Source organism: Pan troglodytes, chromosome Y (assembly GCF_028858775.2).
Source record: "Pan troglodytes isolate AG18354 chromosome Y, NHGRI_mPanTro3-v2.0_pri, whole genome shotgun sequence".
Taxonomy (NCBI): Eukaryota; Metazoa; Chordata; class Mammalia; order Primates; family Hominidae; genus Pan; species Pan troglodytes.
Genome location: NC_072422.2, coordinates 1,559,320 through 1,579,244, shown reverse-complemented (window position 1 = coordinate 1,579,244; position 19,925 = coordinate 1,559,320).

The window sequence follows — 19,925 nt, the reverse complement described above, 5'->3', positions numbered from 1 at the left end:
CACCCGAATGTAATGTAATGGAATGGAATGGAATGGAATCAACACGAATGAAATAGAAATTAATGGATAGGAATGACATGGTATGGAATGGAATGGGACTGAATGGAATGGAATGGAATCAACACGAATGGAATGAAATGGAATGGAATGGAATTGAATGGTATTAACGCGAATGGAATGGAATGGAATGGAATGGAATGGAATGGAATGGAATGGAATAGAAGGGGATGGAATGGAATCCACCTGAATGGAATGGAATGCAATGCAATGGAAGCGTATGGAATCAACCCGAGTGTATTGGAATGGAATGGAATGGATGGGAAGGATATGGAATCAACCCAAATGGAATGGAATGGAGTGGAATCACCCCGAATTTAATGGAATGGAATGCAATGGAATGGAAGAAGTGGAGGGGAATGGAATCAGCACGAATGGAATGGAATGGAATGGAATGGAATCAAACGGAATGGAATGGAATGGAATGGAGTGGAATGGAATGGAATGGGATGGAATGGAATGGAATGGGATGGAATCAACCCGGATCGTATGGAATGGAATTGAATGGAGTGGAATGGAGTGCAATGAAATAGAATCAACCTGACTGGAATGGAATGGAATGGAATGGGATGGAATGGAATGAAATGGAATTGAATAAACCCGAATGGAGTGGAACGGAATGGAATGGAACCAACCCGAATGGAATCGAATGTAATGGATTGGAATGCCATGGAATGTAATGGAATTGAATGGAATGGAATGGAATGGAATGGAATCAACCCGAATGTAATGTGATGGAAAGGAAAGGAATGGAATCAACCCGAATGGAAAGGAATGCAATGGCATGGAATAGAATGGAATGGAATGGAATGGAATGGAATGGAAGTGTATGCAATCAACACGAATGGATTGGAATGGAATGGAATGGAATGGAAGGGAAGGATATGGAATCAACCCGAATGGAATGGAATGGAATGGAATGGAATCAACCCGAATTAAATGGAATGGAATGCAATGAAATGGAAGGAATGGAAGGGAACGCAATCAACCCGAATGGAATGGAATGGAATGGAATGGAATGGAATGGAATGGAATAGAATGGAATGGAATGGAATGGAGTGGAATGGAATGGAATGGAGTGGAATAGAATGGAATATGATGGAATCAACCTGAATGTTATGGAATGGCATGGAATGGAGTGGAATGAAATGGAATGGAATGGATGGCAACAACCCGAATGGAATGGAATGGAATGGAATGGAATGGAATGGAACGGATTGTAATCCACACGAATGGAATGTAATGGAACGGAATAGAATGGAATGGAAAGGAATCGAAGGGAATGGAATCAACTGGAATGAAATGGAATGGAATGAAATGGATTGGAATTGAGTGGAATGGAATGGAATGGGATGGAATGGAAGGGAATCAAAGGGAATGGAATCAACTGGAATGGAATGGAATGGAATGGAATGGAAGTGTATGGAATCAACCCGAATGTATTGGAATGGAATGGAATGGGATGGAATCCACCCAAATTGTATGGAATGGAATTTAATGGAGAGGAATGGAATGGAATCAACCCGAATGGAGTGGAATGGAATGGAATGGAATGGAATCAACCCAAATGGAATGGAATGGAATGGAATGAAATGGAATGAAATGGAATAGGATATAATCAACCCTAATGGAATGGAATGGAATGGAATGGAATGGCATGGAATGGAATGGAATGGAATCAACCAGAAAGGAATGGAATGGAATGGAATGGAATGCAATGGAATGGAATGGAATCAACACGAATGGAATGGAATGGAATGGAATGGAATGGAATGGAATGGAATGGAATGGAATGCAATGGAGTGGACGGGAATGTAATCAACCCGAATGGAATGAGTGGAACGGAATTGAATGGAATGGAAAGGAATGTAATGGAATGGAATCAACCCGAATGCAATGGAATGGAATGGAATCGAATGTGATGGGATGGAATCAACACGAATGGAATGGAATGGAGTGGAATGGAATGCAATGCAGTGGAATGGAATCGAATGGAATCAACCCGAATGGAATCGAATGTAATGGATGGGAATGCCAAGGAATGGAATGGAATGGAATGGAATGGAATGGAATGGAATGGAATGGAATGGAATAGAATGGAATCAACCCGAATGTAATGTAATGGAAAGGAATGGAATGGAATCAACCCGAATGGTATGGAATGGAATGGAATGGAATGGAATGGAAGTGTTTGGAATCAACCAGAATGGATTCGAATGGAATGGAATGGAATGGAATCAACCCGAATAAAATGGAATGCAATGCAATGAAATGGAAGGAATGGAAGGAACGGAATCAAACCGAATGGAATGGAATGGAATGGAATGGAATGGAATGGAATGGAGTGGAATAGAATAGAATGGGAAGAATCAACCCAACTGGTATGGAATGGCATGCAATGGAGTGGAATGGAATGGAATGGAAACAACGCGAATGGAATGGAATGGAATGGAATAGAATGGAATGGAATGCAATGGAATCAACCCGATTGGAATGGAATGGAATGGAATTGAATGGAATGGAATGGAATGGAATCAACTCGACTGGAATGGAATGGAATGGAATGCAATGGGATGGAATAGAATGGAATCAACCCGAATGCAATGGAATGGAATGGAATCGAATGTGATGGGATGGAATCAACACGAATGGAATGGAATGGAGTGGAATGGAATGCAATGGAGTGGAATGGATTGCAATGGAATCAACCCGAATGGAATCGAATGTAATGGATGGGAATGCTAAGGAATGGAATGGAATGGAATGGAATGGAATGGAATAGAATGGAATCAACCCGAATGTAATGTAATGGAAAGGAATGGAATAGAATCAACCCGAATGGTATGGAATGGAATGGAATGGAATGGAATGGAATGGAAGTGTTTGGAATCAACCAGAATGGATTGGAATGGAATGGAATGGAATGGAATCAACCCGAATAAAATGGAATGGAATGCAATGAAATGGAAGGAATGGAAGGAACGGAATCAAACCGAATGGAATGGCATGGAATGGAATGGAATGGAATGGATTGGAATGGAATCAAACCGAATGGAATGGAATGGAATGGAATGGAATGGAATGGAATGGAATGGAGTGGAATAGAATGGAATGGGAAGAATCAACCCAACTGGTATGGAATGGCATGGAATGGAGTGGAATGGAATGGAATGGAATGGCATGGAAACAACGCGATTGGAATGGAATGGAATGGAATGGAATGGAATAGAATGGAATGGAAAGGAATGGAATCAACCCGATTGGAATGGAATGGAATGGAATGGAATGGAATGGAATGGAATGGAAGGCAATGGGATGGAATCAACCCGAATGGAATGGAATGGAATGGAATGGAGTGGAATTGAATGCAATGGAGTGGAATGGAATGGAATGGAATCCACCCGAATGTAATGGAATGGAATGGAATGGAATGGACTCAAAACGAATGAAATCGAAATTAATGGATTGGAATGACATGGTATGGAATGGAATGGAACTGAATGGAATGGAATGGAATTAACACGAATGGAATGAAATGGAATGGAATGGAATGGAATGGTATTAACGCAAATGGAATGGAATGGAATGGAATGGAATGGAATGGAATGGAAAGGAATGGAATGGAATAGAAAGGGATGGAATGGAATCCACCTGAATGGAATGGAATGCAATGCAATGGAAGCGTATGGAATCAACCCGAGTGTATTGGAATGGAAAGGAATGGAAAGGAAGGACATGGAATCAACAAAAATGGAATGGAATGGAGTGGAATCACCCCGAATTTAATGGAATGGAAAGCAATGGAATGGAAGAAATGGAAGGGAATGGAATCAGCACGAATGGAATGGAATGGAATGGAATGGAATGGAATCAAACGGAATGGAATGGAATGGAATGGAGTGGAATGGAATGGGAGGGAATCAACCCGGATGGTATGGAATGGAATTGAATGGAATGGAATGGAGAGCAATGAAATGGAATCAACATGACTGGAATGGAATGGGATGGAATGGAATGAAATGGAATTGAATAAACCCGAATGGAGTGGAACGGAATGGAATGGAACCAACCCGAATGGAATCGAATGTAATGTATTGGAATGCCATGGAATGGAATGGAATGGAATGGAATGGAATGGAATGGAATCAACCCGAATGTAATGTGATGGAAAGGAATGGAATGGAATCAACCCGAATGGAATGGAATGCAATGGCATGGAATGGAATGGAATGGAATGGAATGGAATGGAATGGAATGGAATGGAATGGAAGTGTATGCAATCAACACGAATGGATTGGAAGGGAATGGAATGGAATGCAAGGGAAGGATATGGAATCAACCCGAATGGAATGGAATGGAATGGAATGGAATGGAATGGAATGGAATCAACCCGAATTAAATGGAATGGAATGCAATGAAATGGAAGGAATGGAAGGGAACGCAATCAACCCGAATGGAATGGAATGGAATGGAATGGAATGGAATGGAATGAAATGGAATGGATTGGAGTGGAAACAAACCGAATGGAATGGAATGGAATGGAATGGAATGGAATGGAATGGAATGGAGTGGAATAGAATGGAATGTGATGGAATCAACCCGAATGTTATGGAATGGCATGGAATGGAGTGGAATGAAATGGAATGGAATGGATGGAAACAACCCGAATGGAATGGAATGGAATGGAATGGAATGGAATGGAATGGAATGTAATCCACACGAATGGAATGTAATGGAACGGAATAGAATGGAATGGAAAGGAATCGAAGGGAATGGAATCAACTGGAATGAAATGGAATGGAATGAAATGGATTGGAATTGAGTGGAATGGAATGGAATGGGATGGAATGGAATGGAATCGAGGGGAATGGAATCAACTGGAATGGAATGGAATGGAATGGAATGGAAGTGTATGGAATCAACCCGAATGTATTGGAATGGAATGGAATCAACCCAAATGGTATGGAATGGAATTTAATGGAGAGGAATGGAATGGAATCAACCCGAATGGAGTGGAATGGAATGGCATGGAATGGAATCAACCCAAATGGAATGGAATGGAATGGAATGAAATGGAATGAAATGGAATAGGATATAATCAACCCTAATGGAATGGAATGGAATGGAATGGAATGGAATGGAATGGAATGGAATGGAATGGAATCAACACGAATGGCATCGAATGTAATGGATGGGAATGCCAAGGAATGGAATGGAATGGAATGGAATGGAATGGAATGGAATGGAATAGAATGGAATCAACCCGAATGTAATGTAATGGAAAGGAATGGAATGGAATCAACCCGAATGGTATTGAATGGAATGGAATGGAATGGAATGGAATGGAATGGAAGTGTTTGGAATCAACCAGTATGGATTGGAATGGAATGGAATGGAATGGAATCAACCCGAATAAAATGGAATGGAATGAAATGAAATGGAAGGAATGGAAGGAACGGAATCAAACCGAATGGAATGGAATGGAATGGAATGGAATGGATTGGAATGGAATCAAACCGAATGGAATGGAATGGAATGGAATGCAATGGAGTGGAATAGAATGGAATGGGAAGAATCAACCCAACTGGTATGGAATGGCATGGAATGGAGTGGAATGGAATGGAAGGGAATGGAATGGAAACAACGCGAATGGAATGGAATGGAATGGAATGGAATGGAATGGAATGGAATGGAATGGAATGGAATAGAATGGAATGGAATGGAATGGAATCAACCCGATTGGAATGGCATGGAATGGAATGGAATGGAATGGAATGGAATGGAAGGCAATGGGATGGAATCAACCCGAATGGAATGGAATGGAATGGAATGGAGTGGAATTGAATGCAATGGAGTGGAATGGAATGGAATGGAATCCACCCGAATGTAATGGAATGGAATGCAATGGAATGGAATCAACACGAATGAAATCGAAATTAAAGGATTGGAATGACATGGTATGGAATGGAATGGAACTGAATGGAATGGAATGGAATCAACACGAATGGAATGGAATGGAATGGAATGCAATGGAGTGGACGGGAATGTAATCAACCCGAATGGAATGGAGAGGAACGGAATTGAATGGAATGGAAAGGTATGTAATGGATTGGAATCAACCCGAATGCAATGGAATGAAATGGAATCGAATGTGATGGGATGGAATCAACACGAATGGAATGGAATGGAGTGGAATGGAATGCAATGGAGTGGAATGGAATGGAATGGAATCAACCCGAATGGAATTGAATGTAATGGATGGGAATGCGAAGGAATGGAATGGAATGGAATAGAATGGAATCAACCCGAATATAATGTAATGGAAAGGAATGGAATGGAATCAACCCGAAAGGTATGGAATGGAATGGAATGCAATGGAATGGAATGGAATGGAAGTGTTTGGAATCAACCAGAATGGATTGGAATGGAATGGAATTGAAGGGAAGAGATGGATATGGAATCAACCCGAATGGAATGGAATGGAATGGAATGGAATGGAATGGAATGGAATCAACCCGAATAAAATGGAATGGAATGCAATGAAATGGAGGGAATGGAAGGAACGGAATCAAACCGAATGGAATGGAATGGAATGGAATCAACCCGAATAAAATGGAATGGAATGCAGTGAAATGGAAGGAATGGAAGGAACGGAATCAAACCGAATGGAATGGAATGGAATGGAATGGAATGGAATGGAATGGAATGGACTGGAATGGAATCAAAACGAATGGAATGGAATGGAATGGAATGGAATGGAATGGAATGGAATGCAATGGAGTGGAATAGAATGGAATGGGAAGAATCAACCCAACTGGTATGGAATGGCATGGAATGGAGTGGAATGGAATGGAATGGAATGGAATGGAAACAACGCGAATGGAATGGAATGGAATGGAATGGAGTGGAATGGAATAGAATGGAATGGAATGGAATGGAATCAACCCGATTGGAATGGAATGGAATGGAATGGAACGCAATGGGATGGAATCAACCCGAATGGAATGGAATGGAATGGAATGGAGTGGAATTGAATGCAATGGAGTGGAATGGAATGGAATGGAATACACCCGAATGTAATGGAATGGAATGGAATGGAATGGAATCAACACGAATGAAATAGAAATTAATGGATTGGAATGACATGGTATGGAATGGAATGTAACTGAATGGAATGGAATGGAATCAACACGAATGGAATGGAATGGAATGGAATGGAATGGAATGGAATGGAATGGAATGCAATGGAGTGGACGGGAATGTAATCAACCCGAATGGAATGGAGAGGAACGGAATTGAATGGAATGGAAAGGAATGTAATGGAATGGAATCAACCCGAACGCAATGGAATGAAATGGAATCGAATGTGATGGGATGGAATCAACACGAATGGAATGGAATGGAGTGGAATGGAATGCAATGGAGTGGAATGGAATGGAATGGAATCAACCCGAATGGAATCGAATGTAATGGATGGGAACGCGAAGGAATGGAATGGAATGGAATAGAATGGAATCAACCCGAATGTAATGTAATGGAAAGGAATGGAATGGAATCAACCCGAAAGGTATGGAATGGAATGGAATGCAATGGAATGGAATGGAATGGAAGTGTTTGGAATCAACCAGAATGGATTGGAATGGAATGGAATGGAAGGGAAGAGATGGATATGGAATCAACCCGAATGGAATGGAATGGAATGGAACCAACCCGAATAAAATGGAATGGAATGCAATGAAATGGAAGGAATGGAAGGAACGGAATCAAACCGAATGGAATGGAATGGAATGGAATGGAATGGATTGGAATGGAATCAAACCGAATGGAATGGAATGGAAAGGAATGCAATGGAGTGGAATAGAATGGAATGGGAAGAATCAACCCAACTGGTATGGAATGGCATGGAATGGAGTGGAATGGAATGGAAGGGAATGGAATGGAAACAACGCGAATGGAATGGAATGGAATGGAATGGAATGGAATGGAATGGAATGGAATGGAATAGAATGGAATGGAATGGAATGGAATCAACCCGATTGGAATGGCATGGAATGGAATGGAATGGAATGGAATGGAATGGAAGGCAATGGGATGGAATCAACCCGAATGGAATGGAATGGAATGGAATGGAGTGGAATTGAATGCAATGGAGTGGAATGGAATGGAATGGAATCCACCCGAATGTAATGGAATGGAATGCAATGGAATGGAATCAACACGAATGAAATCGAAATTAAAGGATTGGAATGACATGGTATGGAATGGAATGGAACTGAATGGAATGGAATGGAATCAACACGAATGGAATGGAATGGAATGGAATGCAATGGAGTGGACGGGAATGTAATCAACCCGAATGGAATGGAGAGGAACGGAATTGAATGGAATGGAAAGGTATGTAATGGAATGGAATCAACCCGAATGCAATGGAATGAAATGGAATCGAATGTGATGGGATGGAATCAACACGAATGGAATGGAATGGAGTGGAATGGAATGCAATGGAGTGGAATGGAATGGAATGGAATCAACCCGAATGGAATTGAATGTAATGGATGGGAATGCGAAGGAATGGAATGGAATGGAATAGAATGGAATCAACCCGAATATAATGTAATGGAAAGGAATGGAATGGAATCAACCCGAAAGGTATGGAATGGAATGGAATGCAATGGAATGGAATGGAATGGAAGTGTTTGGAATCAACCAGAATGGATTGGAATGGAATGGAATTGAAGGGAAGAGATGGATATGGAATCAACCCGAATGGAATGGAATGGAATGGAATGGAATGGAATGGAATGGAATCAACCCGAATAAAATGGAATGGAATGCAATGAAATGGAGGGAATGGAAGGAACGGAATCAAACCGAATGGAATGGAATGGAATGGAATCAACCCGAATAAAATGGAATGGAATGCAGTGCAATGGAAGGAATGGAAGGAACGGAATCAAACCGAATGGAATGGAATGGAATGGAATGGAATGGAATGGAATGGAATGGACTGGAATGGAATCAAAACGAATGGAATGGAATGGAATGGAATGGAATGGAATGGAATGCAATGGAGTGGAATAGAATGGAATGGGAAGAATCAACCCAACTGGTATGGAATGGCATGGAATGGAGTGGAATGGAATGGAATGGAATGGAATGGAAACAACGCGAATGGAATGGAATGGAATGGAATGGAATGGAATGGAATAGAATGGAATGGAATGGAATGGAATCAACCCGATTGGAATGGAATGGAATGGAATGGAACGCAATGGGATGGAATCAACCCGAATGGAATGGAATGGAATGGAATGGAGTGGAATTGAATGCAATGGAGTGGAATGGAATGGAATGGAATACACCCGAATGTAATGGAATGGAATGGAATGGAATGGAATCAACACGAATGAAATAGAAATTAATGGATTGGAATGACATGGTATGGAATGGAATGTAACTGAATGGAATGGAATGGAATCAACACGAATGGAATGGAATGGAATGGAATGGAATGGAATGGAATGGAATGGAATGCAATGGAGTGGACGGGAATGTAATCAACCCGAATGGAATGGAGAGGAACGGAATTGAAAGGAATGGAAAGGAATGTAATGGAATGGAATCAACCCGAACGCAATGGAATGAAATGGAATCGAATGTGATGGGATGGAATCAACACGAATGGAATGGAATGGAGTGGAATGGAATGCAATGGAGTGGAATGGAATGGAATGGAATCAACCCGAATGGAATCGAATGTAATGGATGGGAACGCGAAGGAATGGAATGGAATGGAATAGAATGGAATCAACCCGAATGTAATGTAATGGAAAGGAATGGAATGGAATCAACCCGAAAGGTATGGAATGGAATGGAATGCAATGGAATGGAATGGAATGGAAGTGTTTGGAATCAACCAGAATGGATTGGAATGGAATGGAATGGAAGGGAAGAGATGGATATGGAATCAACCCGAATGGAATGGAATGGAATGGAACCAACCCGAATAAAATGGAATGGAATGCAATGAAATGGAAGGAATGGAAGGAACGGAATCAAACCGAATGGAATGGAATGGAATGGAATGGACTGGAATGGAATCAAACCGAATGGAATGGAATGGAATGGAATGGAATGGAATGGAATGGAATGGAATGGAATGGAATGGAATGGAATGGAATGGAATGGAATGCAATGGAGTGGAATAGAATGGAATGGGAAGAATCAACCCAACTGGTATGGAATGGCATGGAATGGAGTGGAATGGAATGGAATGGAAACAACGCGAATGGAATGGAATGGAATAGAATGGAATGGAATGGAATGGAATCAACCCGATAGGAATGGAATGGAATGGAATGGAATGGAATGGAATGGAATGGAATAGAATGGAATGGACTGCAATGGGATGGAATCAACCCGAATGGAATGGAATGGAGTGGAATTGAATGCAATGGAGTGGAATGGAATGGAATGGAATCCACCCGAATGTAATGGAATGGAATGGAATGGAATGGAATCAACACGAATGAAATAGAAATTAATGGATTGGAGTGACATGGTATGGAATGGAATGGAACTGAATGGAATGGAATGGAATCAACACGAATGGAATGAAATGGAATGGAATGGAATTGAATGGTATTAACGCGAATGGAATGGAATGGAATGGAATGGAATGGAATGGAATGGAATGGAATGGAATAGAAAGGGATGGAATGGAATCCACCTGAATGGAATGGAATGCAATGCAATGGAAGCGTATGGAATCAACCCGACTGTATTGGAATGGAATGGAATGGAAGGGAAGGATATGGAATCAACCCAAATGGAATGGAATGGAGTGGAATCACCCCGAATTTAATGGAATGGAATGCAATGGAATGGAAGAAATGGAAGGGAATGGAATCAGCACGAATGGAATGGAATGGAATGGAATGGAATGGAATGGAATCAAACGGAATGGAATGGAATGGAATGGAATGGAATCGAATGGAAACAACGCGAATGGAATGGAATGGAAGGGAATGGAATGGAATGGAATGGAATAGAATGGAATGGAATGGAATGGAATGGAATCAACCCGATTGGAGTGGAATGGAATGGAATGGAATGGAATGGAGTGGAATGGAATGGAAGGCAATGGGATGGAATCAACCCGAATGGAATGGAATGGAATGGAATGGAGTGGAATTGAATGTAATGGAGTGGAATGGAATGGAATGGAATCCACCCGAATGTAATGTAATGGAATAGAATGGAATGGAATCAACACGAATCAAGTCGAAATTAATGGATTGGAATGACATGGTATGGAATGGAATGGAACTGAATGGAATGGAATGGAATCAACACGAATGGAATGAAATGGAATGGAATTGAATGGAATGAAATGGGATGGAATCAACCCGAATGGTATGGAATGGCATTAAATGGAGTGTAATGGAGTGCAATGAAGTGGAATCAACCTGACTGGAATGGAGAGGAATGGAATGGAATGGAATGGTTTGAAATGGAATGATATGGAATGCAATCAACCCCAATGGAGTGGATTTGAATGGAATGGAATGACATGGAATCAACCAGAATGGAATGGAATGGAATGGAATGGAATGGATTGGAATGGAATCAAACCGAATGGAATGGAATGGAATGGAATGGAATGGAATGGAATGGAATGGAATGGAATGGAATGCAATGGAGTGGAATAGAATGGAATGGGAAGAATCAACCCAACTGGTATGGAATGGCATGGAATGGAGTGGAATGGAATGGAATGGAATGGAATGGAAACAACGCGAATGGAATGGAATGGAATGGAATGGAATGGAATAGAATGGAATGGAATGGAATGGAATCAACCCGATTGGAATGGAATGGAATGGAATGGAAGGCAATGGGATGGAATCAACCCGAATGGAATGGAATGGAATGGAATGGAGTGGAATTGAATGCAATGGAGTGGAATGGAATGGAATGGAATCCACCCGAATGTAATGGAATGGAATGGAATGGAATGGAATCAACACGAATGAAATAGAAATTAATGGATTGGAATGACATGGTATGGAATGGAATGGAACTGAATGGAATGGAATGGAATCAACACGAATGGAATGGAATGGAATGCAATGGAATGCAATGGAATGGAATGCAATGGAGTGGACGGGAATGTAATCAACCCGAATGGAATGGAGAGGAACGGAATTGAATGGAATGGAAAGGAATGTAATGGAATGGAATCAACCCGAATGCAATGGAATGAAATGGAATCGAATGTGATGGGATGGAATCAACACGAATGGAATGGAATGGAGTGGAATGGAATGCAATGGAGTGGAATGGAATGGAATGGAATCAACCCGAATGGAATCGAATGTAATGGATGGGAATGCGAAGGAATGGAATGGAATGGAATAGAATGGAATCAACCCGAATGTAAAGTAATGGAAAGGAATGGAATGGAATCAACCCGAAAGGTATGGAATGGAATGGAATGCAATGGAATGGAATGGAATGGAAGTGTTTGGAATCAACCAGAATGGATTGGAATGGAATGGAATGGAAGGGAAGAGATGGATATGGAATCAACCCGAATGGAATGGAATGGAATGGAATGGAATGGAATCAACCCGAATAAAATGTAATGGAATGCAATGAAATGGAAGGAATGGAAGGAACGGAATCAAACCGAATGGAATGGAATGGAATGGAATGGATTGGAATGGAATCAAACCGAATGGAATGGAATGGAATGGAATGCAATGGAATGGAATGGAGTGGAATAGAATGGAATGGGAAGAATCAACCCAACTGGTATGGAATGGCATGGAATGGAGTGGAATGGAATGGAATGGAATGGAATGGAATGGAAACAACGCGAATGGAATGGAATGGAATGGAATGGAATGGAATGGAATGGAATGGAATGGAATGGAATGGAATAGAATGGAATGGAATGGAATCAACCCTATTGGAATGGAATGGAATGGAATGGAATGGAATGGAATAGAATGGAATGGAATGCAATGGGATGGAATCAACCCGAATGGAATGGAATGGAATGGAATGGAGTGGAATTGAATGCAATGGAGTGGAATGGAATGGAATGGAATCCACCCGAATGTAATGTAATGTAATGGAATGGAATGGAATCAACACGAATGAAATAGAAATTAATGGATTGGTGTGACATGGTATGGAATGGAATGGAACTGAATGGAATGGAATGGAATCAACACGAATGGAATGAAATGGAATGGAATGGAACTGAATGGTATTAACGCGAATGGAATGGAATGGAATGGAATGGAATGGAATGGAATAGAAAGGGATGGAATGGAATCCACCTGAATGGAATGGAATGCAATGCAATGGAAGAGTGTGGAATTAACCCAAGTGTATTGGAATGGAATGGAATGGAAGGCAGGATATGGAATCAACCCAAATGGAATGGAATGGAGTGGAATCACCCCGAATTTAATGGAATGGAATGCAATGGAATGGAAGAAATGGAAGGGAATGGAATCAGCACGAATGGAATGGAATGGAATGGAATCAAACGGAATGGAATGGAATGGAATGGAATGGAATGGAATGGAATGGAAACAACGCGAATGGAATGGAATGGAATGGAATGGAATGGAATAGAATGGAATGGAATGGAATGGAATCAACCCGATTGGAATGGAATGGAATGGAATGGAATGGAATGGAAGGCAATGGGATGGAATCAACCCGAATGGAATGGAATGGAATGGAATGGAGTGGAATTGAATGCAATGGAGTGGAATGGTATGGAATGGAATCCACCCGAATGTAATGGAATGGAATGGAATGGAATGGAATCAACACGAATGAAATAGAAATTAATGGATTGGAATGACATGGTATGGAATGGAATGGAACTGAATGGAATGGAATGGAATCAAGACGAATGGAATGGAATGGAATGGAATGGAATGGAATGCAATGGAGTGGACGGGAATGTAATCAACCCGAATGGAATGGAAAGGAACGGAATTGAATGGAATGGAAAGGAATGTAATGGAATGGAATCAACCCGAATGCAATGGAATGAAATGGAATCGAATGTGATGGGATAGAATCAACACGAATGGAATGGAATGGAGTGGAATGGAATGCAATGGAGTGGAATGGAATGGAATGGAATCAACCCGAATGGAATCGAATGTAATGGATGGGAATGCGAAGGAATGGAATGGAATGGAATAGAATGGAATCAACCCGAATGTACTGTAATGGAAAGGAATGGAATGGAATCAACACGAAAGGTATGGAATGGAATGGAATGCAATGGAATGGAATGCAATGGAAGTGTTTTGAATCAACCAGAATGGATTGGAATGGAATGGAATGGAAGGGAAGAGATGGATATGGAATCAACCCGAATGGAATGAATGGAATGGAATGGAATTGAATCAACCCGAATAAAATGGAATGGAATGCAATGAAATGGAAGGAATGGAAGGAATGGAATCAAACCGAATGGAATGGAATGGAATGGAATGGATTGGAATGGAATCAAACCGAATGGAATGGAATCGAATGGAATGGAATAGAGTGGAATAGAATGGAATGGGAAGAATCAACCCAACTGGTATGGAATGGCATGGAATGGAGTGGAATGGAATGGAATGGAATGGAATGGAAACAACGCGAATGGAATGGAATGGAATGGAATGGAATGGAATAGAATGGAATGGAATGGAATGGAATCAACCCGATTGGAATGGAAAGGAATGGAATGGAATGGAATAGAATGGAATGGAATGCAATGGGATGGAATCAACCCGAATGGAATGGAATGGAATGGAATGGAGTGGATTTGAATGCAATGGAGTGGAATGGAATGGAATGGAATCCACCCGAATGTAATTTAATGTAATGTAATGGAATGGAATCAACACGAATGAAATAGAAATTAATGGATTGGAGTGACATGGTATGGAATGGAATGGAACTGAATGGAATGGAATGGAATCAACACGAATGGAAAGAAATGGAATGGAATGGAATGGAATGGTATTAACGCGAATGGAATGGAATGGAATGGAATGGAATGGAATAGAAAGGGATGGAATGGAATCCACCTGAATGGAATGGAATGCAATGCAATGGAAGCGTATGGAATCAACCCGAGTGTATTGGAATGGAATGGAATGGAAGGGAAGGATACGGAATCAACCCAAATGGAATGGAATGGAGTGGAATCACCCCGAATTTAATGGAATGGAATGCAATGGAATGGAAGAAATGGAAGGGAATGGAATCAGCACGAATGGAATGGAATGGAATGGAATGGAATGGAATGGAATCAAACGGAATGAAATGGAATGGAATGGAATGGAATGGAATGGAAACAACGCGAATGGAATGGAATGGAATGGAATGGAATGGAATAGAATGGAATGGAATGGAATGGAATCAACCCGATTGGAATGGAATGGAATGGAATGGAATGGAATGGAATGGAATGGAAGGCAATGGGATGGAATCAACCCGAATGGAATGGAATGGAATGGAATGGAGTGGAATTGAATGCAATGGAGTGGAATGGAATGGAATGGAATCCACCCGAATGTAATGGAATGGAATGGAATGGAATGGAATCAACACGAATGAAATAGAAATTAATGGATTGGAATGACATGGTATGGAATGGAATGGAACTGAATGGAATGGAATGGAATCAACACGAATGGAATGGAATGGAATGGAATGGAATGGAATGGAATGCAATGGAGTGGACGGGAATGTAATCAACCCGAATGGAATGGAGAGGAAAGGAATTGAATGGAATGGAAAGGAATGTAATGGAACGGAATCAACCCGAACGCAATGGAATGAAATGGAATCGAATGTGATGGGATGGAATCAACACGAATGGAATGGAATGGAGTGGAATGGAATGCAATGGAGTGGAATGGAATGGAATGGAATCAACCCGAATGGAATCGAATGTAATGGATGGGAATGCGAAGGAATGGAATGGAATGGAATAGAATGGAATCAACCCGAATGTAATGTAATGGAAAGGAATGGAATGGAATCAACCCGAAAGGTATGGAATGGAATGGAATGCAATGGAATGGAATGCAACGGAAGTGTTTGGAATCAACCAGAATGGATTGGAATGGAATGGAATGGAAGGGAAGAGATGGATATGGAATCAACCCGAATGGAATGGAATGGAATGGAATGGAATGGAACCAACCCGAATAAAATGGAATGGAATGCAAAGAAATGGAAGGAATGGAAGGAACGGAATCAAACCGAATGGAATGGAATGGAATGGAATGGACTGGAATGGAATCAAACCGAATGGAATGGAATGGAATGGAGTGGAATAGAATTGAATGGGAAGAATCAACCCAACTGGTATGGAATGGCATGGAATGGAGTGAAATGGAATGGAATGGAAACAACGCGAATGGAATGGAATGGAATGGAATGGAATAGAATGGAATGGAATGGAATGGAATCAACCCGATTGGAATGGAATGGAATGGAATGGAATTGAATGGAATGGAATGGAATAGAATGGAATGGAATGCAATGGGATGGAATCAACCCGAATGGAATGGAATGGAATGGAATGGAGTGGAATTGAATGCAATGGAGTGGAATGGAATGGAATTTAATCCACCCGAATGTAATGGAATGGAATGGAATGGAATGGAATCAACACGAATGAAATAGAAATTAATGGATTGGAGTGACATGGTATGGAATGGAATGGAACTGAATGGAATGGAATGGAATCAACACGAATGGAATGAAATGGAATGGAATGGAATTGAATGGTATTAACGCGAATGGAATGGAATGGAATGGAATGGAATGGAATGGAATGGAATGGAATGGAATGGAATAGAAAGGGATGGAATGGAATCCACCTGAATGGAATGGAATGCAATGCAATGGAAGCGTATGGAATCAACCCGACTGTATTGGAATGGAATGGAATGGAAGGGAAGGATATGGAATCAACCCAAATGGAATGGAATGGAGTGGAATCACCCCGAATTTAATGGAATGGAATGCAATGGAATGGAAGAAATGGAAGGGAATGGAATCAGCACGAATGGAATGGAATGGAATGGAATGGAATGGAATGGAATGGAATCAAACGGAATGAAATGGAATGGAATGGAATGGAATGGAATGGAAACAACGCGAATGGAATGGAATGGAATGGAATGGAATGGAATAGAATGGAATGGAATGGAATGGAATCAACCCGATTGGAATGGAATGGAATGGAATGGAATGGAATGGAAGGCAATGGGATGGAATCAACCCGAATGGAATGGAATGGAATGGAATGGAGTGGAATTGAATGCAATGGAGTGGAATGGAATGGAATGGAATCCACCCGAATGTAATGGAATGGAATGGAATGGAATGGAATCAACACGAATGAAATAGAAATTAATGGATTGGAATGACATGGTATGGAATGGAATGGAACTGAATGGAATGGAATGGAATCAACACGAATGGAATGGAATGGAATGGAATGGAATGGAATGGAATGGAATGGAATGGAATGGAATGGAATGCAATGGAGTGGACGGGAATGTAATCAACCCGAATGGAATGGAGAGGAAAGGAATTGAATGGAATGGAAAGGAATGTAATGGAACGGAATCAACCCGAACGCAATGGAATGAAATGGAATCGAATGTGATGGGATGGAATCAACACGAATGGAATGGAATGGAGTGGAATGGAATGCAATGGAGTGGAATGGAATGGAATGGAATCAACCCGAATGGAATCGAATGTAATGGATGGGAATGCGAAGGAATGGAATGGAATGGAATAGAATGGAATCAACCCGAATGTAATGTAATGGAAAGGAATGGAATAGAATCAACCCGAAAGGTATGGAATGGAATGGAATGCAATGGAATGGAATGCAATGGAAGTGTTTGGAATCAACCAGAATGGATTGGAATGGAATGGAATGGAAGGGAAGAGATGGATATGGAATCAACCCGAATGGAATGGAATGGAATGGAATGGAATGGAACCAACCCGAATAAAATGGAATGGAATGCAAAGAAATGGAAGGAATGGAAGGAACGGAATCAAACCGAATGGAATGGAATGGAATGGAATGGACTGGAATGGAATCAAACCGAATGGAATGGAATGGAATGGAGTGGAATAGAATTGAATGGGAAGAATCAACCCAACTGGTATGGAATGGCATGGAATGGAGTGGAATGGAATGGAATGGAAACAACGCGAATGGAATGGAATGGAATGGAATGGAATAGAATGGAATGGAATGGAATGGAATCAACCAGATTGGAATGGAATGGAATGGAATGGAATTGAATGGAATGGAATGGAATAGAATGGAATGGAATGCAATGGGATGGAATCAACCCGAATGGAATGGAATGGAATGGAATGGAGTGGAATTGAATGTAATGGAGTGGAATGGAATGGAATTTAATCCACCCGAATGTAATGGAATGGAATGGAATGGAATGGAATCAACACGAATGAAATAGAAATTAATGGATTGGAGTGACATGGTATGGAATGGAATGGAACTGAATGGAATGGAATGGAATCAACACGAATGGAATGAAATGGAATGGAATGGAATTGAATGGTATTAACGCGAATGGAATGGAATGGAATGGAATGGAATGGAATGGAATAGAAAGGGATGGAATGGAATCCACAAGAATGGAATGCAATGCAATGCAATGGAAGCGTATGGAATCAACCCGACTGTATTGGAATGGAATGGAATGGAAGGGAAGGATATGGAATCAACCCAAATGGAATGGAATGGAGTGGAATCACCCCGAATTTAATGGAATGGAATGCAATGGAATGGAAGAAATGGAAGGGAATGGAATCAGCACGAATGGAATGGAATGGAATGGAATAGAATGGAATGGAATGGAATGGAATCAAACGGAATGGAATGGAATGGAATGGAATGGAATGGAATGGAAACAACGAGAATGGAATGGAATGGAATGGAATGGAATGGAATGGAATGGAATCAACCCGATTGGGGTGGAATGGAATGGAATGCAATGGAATGGAATGGAATGGAAGGCAATGGGATGGAATCAACCCGAATGGAATGGAATGGAATGGAATGGAGTGGAATTGAATGCAATGGAGTGGAATGGAATGGAATGGAATCAACCCGAATGTAATGAAATGGAATGGAATGGAATGGAATCAACACGAATGAAATCGAAATTAATGGATTGGAATGACATGGTATGGAATGGAATGGAACTGAATGGAATGGAATGGAATCAACACGAATGGAATGAAATGGAATGGAATGGAATGGAATGGAATGGAATCAACCCGAAAGGTATGGAATGGCATTAAATGGAGTGTAATGGAGTGCAATGAAGTGGAATCAACCTGACTGGAATGGAGAGGAATGGAATGGAATGGATTGGTTTGAAATGGAATGATATGGAATGCAATCAACCCCAATGGAGTGGATTTGAATGGAATGGAATGACATGGAATCAACCAGAATGGAATGGAATGGAATGGAATGGAATGCAATCAACCCGAAAGGAATGGAATGGAATGGAATGGAATGCAATGGAATGGAATGCAATGGAGGAGTAAGGAATGCAATCAACACGAACGGAATGTAATGGAACGGATTGCAATGGAATGGAAAGGAATGGAATGGAATCAACCCGAATGGAATGGAATGGAATGAAATGGAATGGAATTGAATGGAATGGAATCAACCAGAAACGAATGGAATGGAAAGGAATGGAATGGAATGGAATGGAATGGAAAGGAATGGAAAGGAATGGAATCAACCCGAGTGGAATGGA